The following is an 11,560-nucleotide window of genomic DNA, read 5'->3' on the forward strand; positions in this document are numbered from 1 at the left end:
GCTCCTCTCCTTCAGCACTTTCCTCCAACTGACCCACTTAGAACATTATCTGTAAGATGCAACCAGAACATTCCATGACATCACACAGGGTTAAGACATCATCATAAAGGGAGAGCATTGAAAGCTCCCTGCTTCCCTTAAGACATCACAACACAACCGGCCCGTCATCAACGGGCCCGTTGTTTGCATCCTCCCCATTCCCATTAAGCCCTACGGGGGCTCGAATGGGGATGTACCGGGTCCGGGTTCCCGGGAAGGGTCCCTCCAAGGTCGGAATGGCCCGGTACTTCCCCATTCCGGGAACCCGGTAGCCATGCCGCCAATAGCGGCATGGCTACCTCCATACATGTAATGAGGCCCCATGTGTGAAGACTTTGCATTGTCATGTATTTGAGGATGATGATCCAGGCAGGCTGCAGAGAATGTGGCACGGCTTTCAACAAGACCTGCTAAGTGTGATCTTAACACAAATTTACCAAAATGCCCCAACACTGCATACAACGCTTAGTTACACAAACCGGTGCCTCTGCAGTGGGCCCCTACAAAGCAGCACATTTCGTAAATGTCGGGCCAGTTTCGAAGAGTCAGACCTGGCAGGCAACATAAGAGGATATGCCAAGCAAGGGCAAGTCCTAACAATAAAAGTGGGGGTACTTATCAACAAATGCAATGGGATGTGACCGTCCCAGAAATTAGCATATCAAGGTGAAATATGCACATTTCATTAAATTTGCTCTGCATAACCACCCAAATTGCACAGGATGAATGGCATTTGTGCTTTATAAAATCCATGCACACACAAAACCAAGAGAGGATATTTTCTTCTAATAGTGTTTTTGATAACGTTACAAGGTGTGTATGTTTAAACACCAAGAAGCAATAGAAATGTTTCCCCTGAAACTTGCAGCACAGAAAAGGGACATTTCACCTTTAGTTGTTTATTTTACACCAGGTTATTCAGGTTATAGTGCATTGGTCAAGTGTCCGGCCTGCAAACCTGACTACTGGGGTTCGATCCCTGGAGGTTGGCTTTAATCCATATAAATTCAATGGGGACATTCAATGTTTATCATTTTAGCTAGGGGGACTTGGTCCGTCCACCCGCATGTACCCTCGACTTGAGCCGCCAAGATTGTCTCTTTTGTTGTTGACAGACAAACTGCCTGATTCATGGAATTATATGCGTGAAAAACGCAGATTTGCGCGCCTTTCTGCCCGAAAATCCCTATTTGAAGTATGGGGATCTTCGGGCAGAAAGGTGCGCACATCTACGTTTTTCACGCAAAAAATTCCATGAATCAGGCAAAAGGTGGGTGGTGCCATTTCTTTTCCAAGTACTGAGCAGGCAAGTACAAGTTGCCAAGCTCAGTTCTACATGTGCAGCAAGCTGGCTGTGCTTCTCCATTTATGGCATATACTGTTCTGCATTTGGAGCGTTGCCTGTCGACTAAACGTGCTTTATGTGAAATTTACGCTCCAAAATGAAAGGGGAGCTTCCAGCAGGGAGCCCATTATGTTCAGCTTTAAAAGTACTTGAGGAGGCAGCTTTGCGCTGTTGACTCGTTTTCCTTGTGGCAGCACCAGATTTAAATTTGGAAGTAAAGGCAAATGAGTCCAAGCTAAGGGCAAACATATCAGGAAGCCGTCACATACCCATTTGCCACACGATTGCTTGCAAACACTAAGTTGTACAGGCCCCAATGGTACTGCTGTGTAGATGTGCCCTAGAGCCACCTGGCTGCAGTAATGACATTCTCTGAAAAGTGAGTATCCATGCACAGCTAACCACACACACAGACGGATTGCCAAAGATGTCATTTCTTTTGACTAGCTAGGCAGTAGTGATAATATCGTCATTAAAGCACACGCAACTGGCTTAGTCACACATTTCGCTTTTCTGTCACCATATTATTTGGGCTGATAAGATATTGATTAATGCTTCACATCCAGCATTAATATTGTGTACTATCATCTCAAACGGATAATGTCGAAGTGCAGAACGTGTCCGCTAAAAGGAGAGCAGGGCTCCAATTAAAGCATGAGGGCACTGGAAGGAAGCACCGATGTGGAACCGAATGGAGAGCAGAGTTTTGAACATTTCATAGTGCGAGTTCCTATCATTTTATTACTAGCCCTACTTACAATTTCTTTAGAAATCCCACTTTTTTTAAGGGTTACAGCAATTCATTTTTAGAATGAAAATGAGGGTTGGTTTTGACCTAAGAGACAAAGCACTGTGAACAGGGGAATGTGCCACTAGAAAAGAGAAGGCTGGGCAGGAGCTGTGAAAAAGTACTGATCGGAAGGGGAAATTGGAATGAGTAAAGTAGCTGTCTAAAGAATAGAGGGGTACAGAGCAGGGGAAGATGGTGAGCAACTGTAGCAGAGAGCGGGGTTGGCAGGACCTCATAAGAGAAGGAAGCTTGAGATAGAGGAGAGCTGAACAGATAACTTTCCGAGGGGGGTAAGAAGGAGCCATATACTCATTGCTCTGAGCCTGTCTGGTGCAAGGCAGTAACACTGACATTGATGACCTGGTTCACCTTGAACTTCAAGTTCAAATGACTTGGACTGGATTAATCATTTATAGGAACACAGCAGGAAACCAGCTGTCTGTCTAAACAAATGTAATGAGGCTAGGGCCGTCAGAATAAGTTGCCACTTGGCATGTACATCTTGGGGAAGTCAGAACGGATTACTTTGATAAAGAGGGGATTAGGATACTGTGTATGAGGGGACGATTGGAAAGCAGCTTTGTGGGTAAGGAACATGATGGTTCTGAACTGTGATACTGGAGGGTTATAGCAAAGCACTTCAGCTAGTTGGCACTACAGCTGTTTTCTATGGCATGCTTTGAGGATGAGATAAACTTAGGGAACGTAGGTGGGAAGTAGTTGGAAGGCATTTTGATTGTTGAAACAGGCAACTGTTCACTCGAAGCGTCACAAAAGACATTAAATATACCTAACCATACCTTAAGCGTGAGAATGTCACACATCTGATACTTTGACAGCCATGGATACAAGCCTTGCAGGCAGAACACTGTTCTTTCCCCTCAACCTTTCTTGCCACCAACTTCTCCCCTTACCCCACCCACCCAAGGCTAATGGGATTGCATAGTGTTTTGGTCAGTGTGTTGGTATTTTCTCCCCAGGTAAGCCGCAAAATTGTATTTTTGTTCTTTGCTCCAGCGGCCCCTGGGGATCTGTCCGTATGGTTTGGGTAAATTTCGATGCATGCCAAGGGCTAGCACAAGACCAGCTAGCAGCTCCGGTGAGCAGGAAAAACTACACACAGTTTGCAGGTGGTAGTAATGCTTCACTGACACATGCATGTTCCACCTCCTGAAAGTCTGCGATTCTTTCCAACCCTCTATTCCACTGCTTGCTTCAAAGAAACATATATCGTATGTCTGCATTAACATATGCTCTACACAACAAGGCCCAACTAAAACATACCTTTGGATTCCACTTCACCCCATCTCATGTCTCTCCCTATTTACTATTAATGGCTTGCCTTCACAACCTTTTTTGTCACTGGACTGTGTGCCTGGCACCAAAATAAAATGCACCTAGAACATAGTTTCTAGCCGACCTGCAGATCCATTGTGGATTTTCCTCTGGCCCCACTCACTGTTCTTTGAGGTAGACAGTTTACACATTAGGAACAGATGAGTGTGGACAGAGACTCACTATATTTAAAGAGGGGACTAGAACACCAACCGGGTCTAATTCAATGCAATTGTCACTGTACCTACACATCTGCATCTCAGACCCAAAATTACAATCCTAAGTAGCCACCAGTTGGTTATGCAGCATTTAAGAAAACAAAAACAGAAGACAAATAATAAGCATTTCAGAGCTGCCTATTGCATTTCCATGGTGGCCGCCTGTCCAATGGGTGAAAAACAAACATTTGTTCAATTGAACTGCAGATTTAAACTTATTTTATATAAAAGCAAGCTGTAGGAAAGTCTATGTATCACTAACATCAGGATCCTATATTGCAGGTTCTTTTGGAATGTTACAGAAATCTTAGTCTCCTTTGTCTAGCATTCACTGTTAACCAGTCCTGGCTTTTAAGCTTGCGTCACTTCGCATTCTGGTACTTGTAGGCCACCATTTATACAAAGGAAAATAACAGAAGGACCTTCCAGAATAAAGAAACACAATAGCAGAAGAAAACACCTGTTTGAATACCAATCGACTAAGTGTATCCGAAGGGGCAGGGTACAACCCCTTAACAAGAGGTTTACCTACCCACGTCCATGTATTTAAATGGGCTTGTAGTGCCTTTGTCGGACTTAAGGTCTATAGCATAATGTTGTGTAATTGTGTGCATTCCATATACTAATTAGTCAGCTACTTATTCTTTAGGACGTGCCCTGTAATTATGATGTTATATGTAGCATTATCGTATTACAACATGCATCTGTTCCTGCCCAAGAAGTTCATTGTTCTGTAAGCTTGGTGATTCCTGCTCAGATGCAGCATGAAGGGGGAGGGAGCTAGCAGGTAAGAAAGACTTAGCTGTATTGTACATATGTCATAAGTACCAGTTACTTTTCGGGCTACATGTAATCGGGGAGCACACCTGCCAGCCATCCTCAGGCTTACAAGCTCGGGTCGTAACTGGCAATTTCAGAACACTCATGCATCATCACCCATCCAACATTCACAGAGGAGTCATTCATTTAGTCAACTACATTCTCGCAGCATGCAATCATGACCAGCAGGGCTCGACTTGCAACAAGACAAAATGAACCACATTCCCTTTATATTTAATAACACTACAAGACACAACAAAGAGCTTGCTAGACACCAAGCACAGACATGAGAAATGAGGTCCCATCTGTCAGGTACTTTATTGGATCCCAGGGCGCGACCCACTGCTGCATGATATTGTTTTGTTTCAAACATTTTTCTATAGTTTTAACTTTATCCACCCATTGGATGTTGTACTTTTTACTCTCTTATGAAGGCGAAAACTCATTTTTACGCTCTAAAAATTGCATTTACTCTCTAATTGCAAAAATAGAGCGTACAGTACTCTCACCGCAAAATCGTATCTGGAGCAATGTGTCCACCCTCCCCAGAATCATCCGCCTGCACAATATCCTGTGCTACAACTATGCCGACGATACCCAAATCATCCAACTCTCAGCCCGACCTCACAGCCTGCCTCCTAGACATCGACCGTTGGATGACCACAAACCACCTCCTCTTAAACCCCACTAAAACTGAAATCATGACTTGCGGCACCACTGAGCTTCTACCTCATCCACTCCTATGGCCCCCTTCCATGGGCCAACTGCCCACCCCATCCGTCACAGTAAAAAACCTTGGATGCACTATGGACTCTGGCCTAACCCTCTCTCGACAGATCAACAACATATCTAAATATTGTCACTACAACCTCAAAATTCTCAGGTGCCTTTTTCCCTACCTCTCCTTCCCAAACAGACTTGCTGCCGTTATGTCGAGCCTTGACTATGCCAACTCCCTTTACCTAGGAGTCCCGGCATACCACCTTAATAAACTCCAAAGAGTGCAAAACGCTGCTGCTAAAATGCTACTAGCGCTGGGTCCAAGACACCACGCATCTCCAGCTCTCCGAACCCTCCACTGGTTCTCAGTTGGACGAAGGGCAATTTTCAAGACCTTGTGCATCACTCACCGTGCAGTGCACAAGACCGGCACTCTATACCTGCAAGATAAGCTAAAACCTTACCTCCCACACCACACCCTAAGATCAAGCTCTGCCCTCCTTTTATTGATCCCAACCACCAACTCCGTGAGGATCAGAGGATCCTCTTTCTCAGCATTGGTTCCGACTCTGTGGAACTCACTTCCACCTCACATCTGACACACCCAAGACTATATGACATTCCACAAATTACTAAAACATGGCTCTTTCCATAAGACCAACGAAAAACCTAAAGATATGTCTGAACTCCAACAACCCAATGACTAAATACACAATGAGACTCTCTGCCAGTTGTTCAATGACATCTGATCCTACCCACAGGATAGGATGGATAGATGGAGTGGATGAAGGGAATGGATTGACGAAATGGGTGGATGGAATGTATTCTGTGGATGCATGTATGGAGTGACGGATAGAGCAAACGGATGGATGGACGGAATTAATGGAACAAGTTAGACACTTGTGAAATGGAGCGATTGAATGAATGGCACAGACGCATGTGGAATGAATGGAGGATATGTATATAGAGTGGATAGAATAGATGAATTAGAGCGAAAAGACAAACGTAGTAGAACTGCTGGATGGAGCAGATGGGTGGATGGATGGATTGGACAAGTGGAACGGTGGATGGATAAATAAATGGAATGGACGGAGGGGAATGAGTAGATGGAGGGGATGGATTGATCAGACGAGTGGAACGGTGGATGAATAAATAAATGGAATGGACAGAGGGAAATGATTGGAGAGAGTGGACGAATGGATGGAGGGGATCGATGGAATGAATGCTGGATGGAATGCATAGACGCAATATATAAAAAGATGGATGGATGGAATGGATTGCGTGGATGCATGTAGAATGATTGGAAGATATGTACAGAGAATTGACGAATGCAATGGATGGAACGGTCGGAATATGTGTATATGGAATTTATAGGTTGAATGGATGGAATTGGATGATGTGTGTGTGTAATTGGATGGATGGATGGTTATGGTTGGATAAAACGGATGGATAGATGGAACGGATAGAATGAATGGATGAAACAGATGGAGTAGAGGGAATGGATTAAAACAGATGAATGAAACGGATGGGATGGATGGAATGGACAGAGTATATGGATATGCGATCGATCGATGGATGGAACGAAAGGAGTTGACCAAGTGGATGGAATGGATAGATGGGGCGAATGGCTGGAACGGATAAAATAGATGGATTGAATGGAATAGGTGGAGTGAATAAGGTGGATGGAGTGGGCGGAGTAGATGGAATGAGTGGAGTAGAGGTGATGGAATAGATGGGGTGGGTACAATGGATGGAATACATGAAGTAGGTGGCGTGGATGAACTGGGTGGAGTGGATGGAATGGATGAGATGGATAGAGTCGATGGAATGAATGGAGTCAATAGGGTACATAGATCGAATGAGTGGAAGGAACAAGTTACTTACCTGTAACTGTTGTTCTCCAGCATGGGTCTGGCATGGATTCACATGCTCATGAATATTCCCCGTCGTCAGGCTGGTAATCCTCGGAAAAGAAAAAATCAGTTTTGTTTCGGAACTGTCTTTCTACTAAAAGCCAATCACTGGTCTCTGGGTCATACTGCCCCCATCCAATGACTGCCCTCTACCTAAGCCCCTCCTCTGGCAGCCATCTTCAGATTTGGTAGCACGTAAAGTGGCAATAGGACCAACTGAAGAGCCGCAGAGGGTTTGGAGGGAGGGTTCGCATGTGAATCCATGCCACACCCATGCTGGAGAACAACAGTTACAGGTAAATAACTTGGCCCTGAGCCAATCACGCCAGCGAAGGCAAACGCTGTTGCCCATCTGGTGAAAACCAGTGTCTGCAATGTGCGTGGCTACGGTGATGGCATGGTCCGACGCCACCTCGCCCTTTTGCAGGATTTGAAAGGCTTGCGCCCTCTTGTTGTCTGGAAGGAAGTCCAGGAGGGGGACAATTTTGAACCACAGCTCCCTATCATAGCGGGCCATGATAGCGAGACCATTGGCCGCCTTAATGGTCATCGCTGCCGTCGAGATGACCCGACGTCCCATGGCGTCTAGCTTCTTCCCCTCGCCACCCGATGGAGAAGTGGAAGTCTATGCCGTCGCCCCAGCCGATTTCTTCTTGGCTGCCGCGGAGACCACTGAGTCCGGGGACGGCTGCGCCCTGAGGAACATGGGAGCGGAGTCTGGGACCCGATACTTCTTCCCGTACCGGTCTCTCTTCGCAGGGGCCCTGGATGTGTTCTTCAGAAGGGACAGCCCTTCGTTCCAGATGTCGTCCAACAGTGGGACTGAGTGGACGGTCCTCCTCTTGGCCTCTCGTCGTTGATAAAGGAACCCCTCCCTCGTCTGTTCTTTGGGGCATAGCTGGAAAAGCTCCAATGCCCTGGCGATCATGGCGTGAAAGGAGCCAATTTCGTTGGGAGAGGAAGCCCAGGGAGGGGGCGATGGGAGATCTGTTCCGTCGTGGCCACCGTCGTCCGTCCCTGTCGTCGCCGTCTCCGTCTCATCCCTCGGTGGAGGAGATGGAGGTGAAGGATGGAAGGGCAGGGGAGGATGGATTCGCCTTCGCTTGGCTGGAGGACTTCCCGACGCTCCAGGCGCCGCTGGATCGTCAGCCGGAGGTAAGGGCAATCTTGTCCTTATCTCCGTGCACAAGGTGTGCAGTGCCAGCAAAATGTCATCTGACCTGTCCGGCGGCGGTGGCATCGGTTGCGACGAGAGCGTTGGCAGAGGCGTGGTGTCCGGTTCCTCGTCGATCTGCCGTTCTTCATCGGCTCAACCCTCGCTCTCCACGTCCGCCTCATCGGGATCCTTCCCGTAGGCCTTGACGTCTGCGAACCTCTTGTCGAGGACTGTCTTGAGGCCAGACAGCTTGTCCTCGGCAGAGGTAACTGAGTCCGTTAGGTCTATCGCGCCCCCCTCTCCTCCTTCTCAGCCCGGGGTTTCACGGGGGTCTTTTCGATAGGCTGGAAAGACGATTCCCTCCGGGATGGCACGGAAACTAGGCCTGGAGGTCGTATCCACTGGGGTCGGCTTCGCCAGGGCCGTCACGACTCCCTCTTTCGAGGCTTAGCCAGGTGAATCTGGGCCTTCACGACCTTAGGCGCGTCTGAGGCCTTCACCGTGGGGGGAGGGTCACTGCCTTGCTCCCCCTTGGCTTTCTTCGTCAGGGCCAACCGGGGCTTCTCCCGAAGCTTACAAGGGTTGTCCGACTTCCTCTTCAAGCCGGAGCGTTGGCTCGTTGCTGATGGCGTTGGCGATGTTGCGCCCAACCTGGCAGTCGAGGAGCTCCCGGTGCCCGCGGACTCGCAGTGCTTTGCCTTTTGTTGGGCCCCCGTCGCCAGAGTGCCCTCAAAGGTCTTAGAAGACCGCACAGACTACTTCTTCTCACCTGCTGCTGGGTTCTTCGCCTCCAGCCAGTTAGCGAGTCATGTATGACGGTACCTTATGGTCCGGACGGACATGTTCTTGCAGAACGCACAGTCCCTTGTTCACGTGCGACTTGTCGGAGTGCAGGCAGTAGAGGCACCGGGAGTGCTCATCCTCCTTGAAGACGTTCTGTAGTCCACATCCTGGGCAGATCCTGAACAGCTTGGATCCAACGGGCGTCGAGTCTCCTCTGTCTTGGGCCATTACCACGTGGGGTAGGCCTCAAAGATCTTCCGGAATCCTCCAAGAAGTGAAATTCAATGAAATTCCACCCTTGAGGGGTGTAGAGATTTCTGAAACAGGTCCCTGTTAATCGGAAGATGAATCTGTGGAGCTTGAGGCTCGATTTGACCGAAAAAATAAGAGTAAACTCTTTGAAAAACGCAATACGCAGTAAAAGCTCGAGAGCTAAGCACGAGGACTCCCAACACTTGAACGTGCGTTAAAAATCTGAAGATGGCTGCCAGAGGAGGGGCTTCGGTAGAGGGCAGTCATTGGCTGGGGGCAGTATGACCCATAGACCAGTGATTGGTTATTAGTAGAAAGACAGTTCAGAAACGAAACTGAAACCGATTTTTTGCTTTACCAAGGATTCCCAGCCTGACGACGGAGAATATTCATGAGCATGTGAATCCATGCTGGAGAATGGATGGCGAGGATAACATGGATAGAGTGGGTGGAAGGGATGGAGTGGTTGAAGTAGACAGGATGGATGGAGTGGACGAAAAGACGGAGTGGATGGAATGGATAGAGTGGATGGAGCAGAAGGAGGGAGTGGATAGAATGGATTGAGCGGATGAGGTGGGCAGAATGGATGGAATTGGTGTAATGATGAAAAGGATGGAACTGTTGTAATGGATGCAATTGGTGTAATGGATGGAATAGATAGAATGGATGAATTGGATAGAGTGGATGAAATGGATTGAGTGGATGTAGTGGGCAAAAAGGATGGAATGGGTAGAGTGGATGGGGTGGACAGGTGGATGAAATGGATGGAATGAATGAAATTGAGAGAATGGATGAAATTGATAGAATGAATGCAACTGATAGAAATGGATAGAATGGGTGGACGGAATCAATGGAATACGTGGATGGATGGATTGTGTGGAGAGATGGAATAGACTGTGTGGATGGAATGGATTGAATGGGTGGAGTAGATGGAAAGGATGGAATATATGCATGTGTATCACTGTGTACCCTGCCCTCCTGTTCCCCTTGCTGTTATATATCCGTATCCCTCCTCTGTCACCGTAAACCCAGCTCCCTATCTCTAGGTGTCAGTGTGTCGCTATGTTCCTTGCCATCCCGTTCACGTGCCTGGTCTCGGGCGCTTCAAAGATAACCATCATATCACATCACTATGCTTACTCTCTACTATACACCATTATTCAAATAGAACACACACAGCTAAACCCCCGATTAATTTGGCCTAGCTGTTCATTTACAAATACTACCCCATGAACACTTCATCACCCTAATAAAACGCAACTATGCCGAGCACATTTCAGCCTAGTCGCTCACATATGCGTCCTTCAGGCCTAACGCAGCCAGAGCCAAGTCTGGGTGTCCACCCACCAAACTGCACATATCCAACTGATATCCCCAGCACCACACCTAACGCCAGGATGCAGCTATCACCCGGCAATTACATCAGCTGCACACATATATGGTGCACCCTACAACACTATCTCTCTCTACTGACCAGAACTACGGTTCCCGAGGCCATTCAACCTACCAGCGCTTTAAGGTCATACCAATGATATAATAGAGCGCTATATAAATGCCAAGTAACATAACACCAAGGTTCTTATCCTCACAGGAAGGTGCAGGTAGAGGGCCCAGGGTGGGTGAATACCACCAGTATACCAGGCAATTACAATTGTGAAAGGAGCAGATGTCCTGGCAGGGGAGTACAGCAGGTAATCACAAGTGTGTGAATCTGAGAGGTCCTGGCAGGAGAGTGTACCAGACAATCGGAAGTGTGCACTGTAAGGAAGGCATGGCATCAACAGTAAGACAGACACAAGTGACCACAGTTGAAGGGTGTTTATTGAATTTTAACAAGGGTGTGAAAAACACCTATCTAATCCTAAATCTACAGATGGGAGCAAGCTATGACCATCAAATAATAATAATGCAGTCCTAGTGGTGTCTCGTCAAAATAAAAGGGCCTATACCAAAAAAGCTATTGCCAATCCTTACTGCTGAATATACATAGTGTGGGGGTAGTGTTCATGAAAAAGAAAGAAGTGTTCACAAAATGATATATCGGGATGTTCAGGCAGTTGTCCTCCCTTCCCCATGTTTTCAGCTTGGGACAATGCGGTGCACTCGTACAAAGCACACACTACAGCTTCTTCGGCACGAGGATACAGTTCCATTGCCAGCATCAGGGCCTTCTGTGCCGAAGTCTCTTTA

Source organism: Ambystoma mexicanum, chromosome 4p (genome assembly GCF_040938575.1).
Source record: "Ambystoma mexicanum isolate Mex_15411 chromosome 4p, UKY_AmexF1_1, whole genome shotgun sequence".
Lineage (NCBI taxonomy): Eukaryota > Metazoa > Chordata > Amphibia > Caudata > Ambystomatidae > Ambystoma > Ambystoma mexicanum.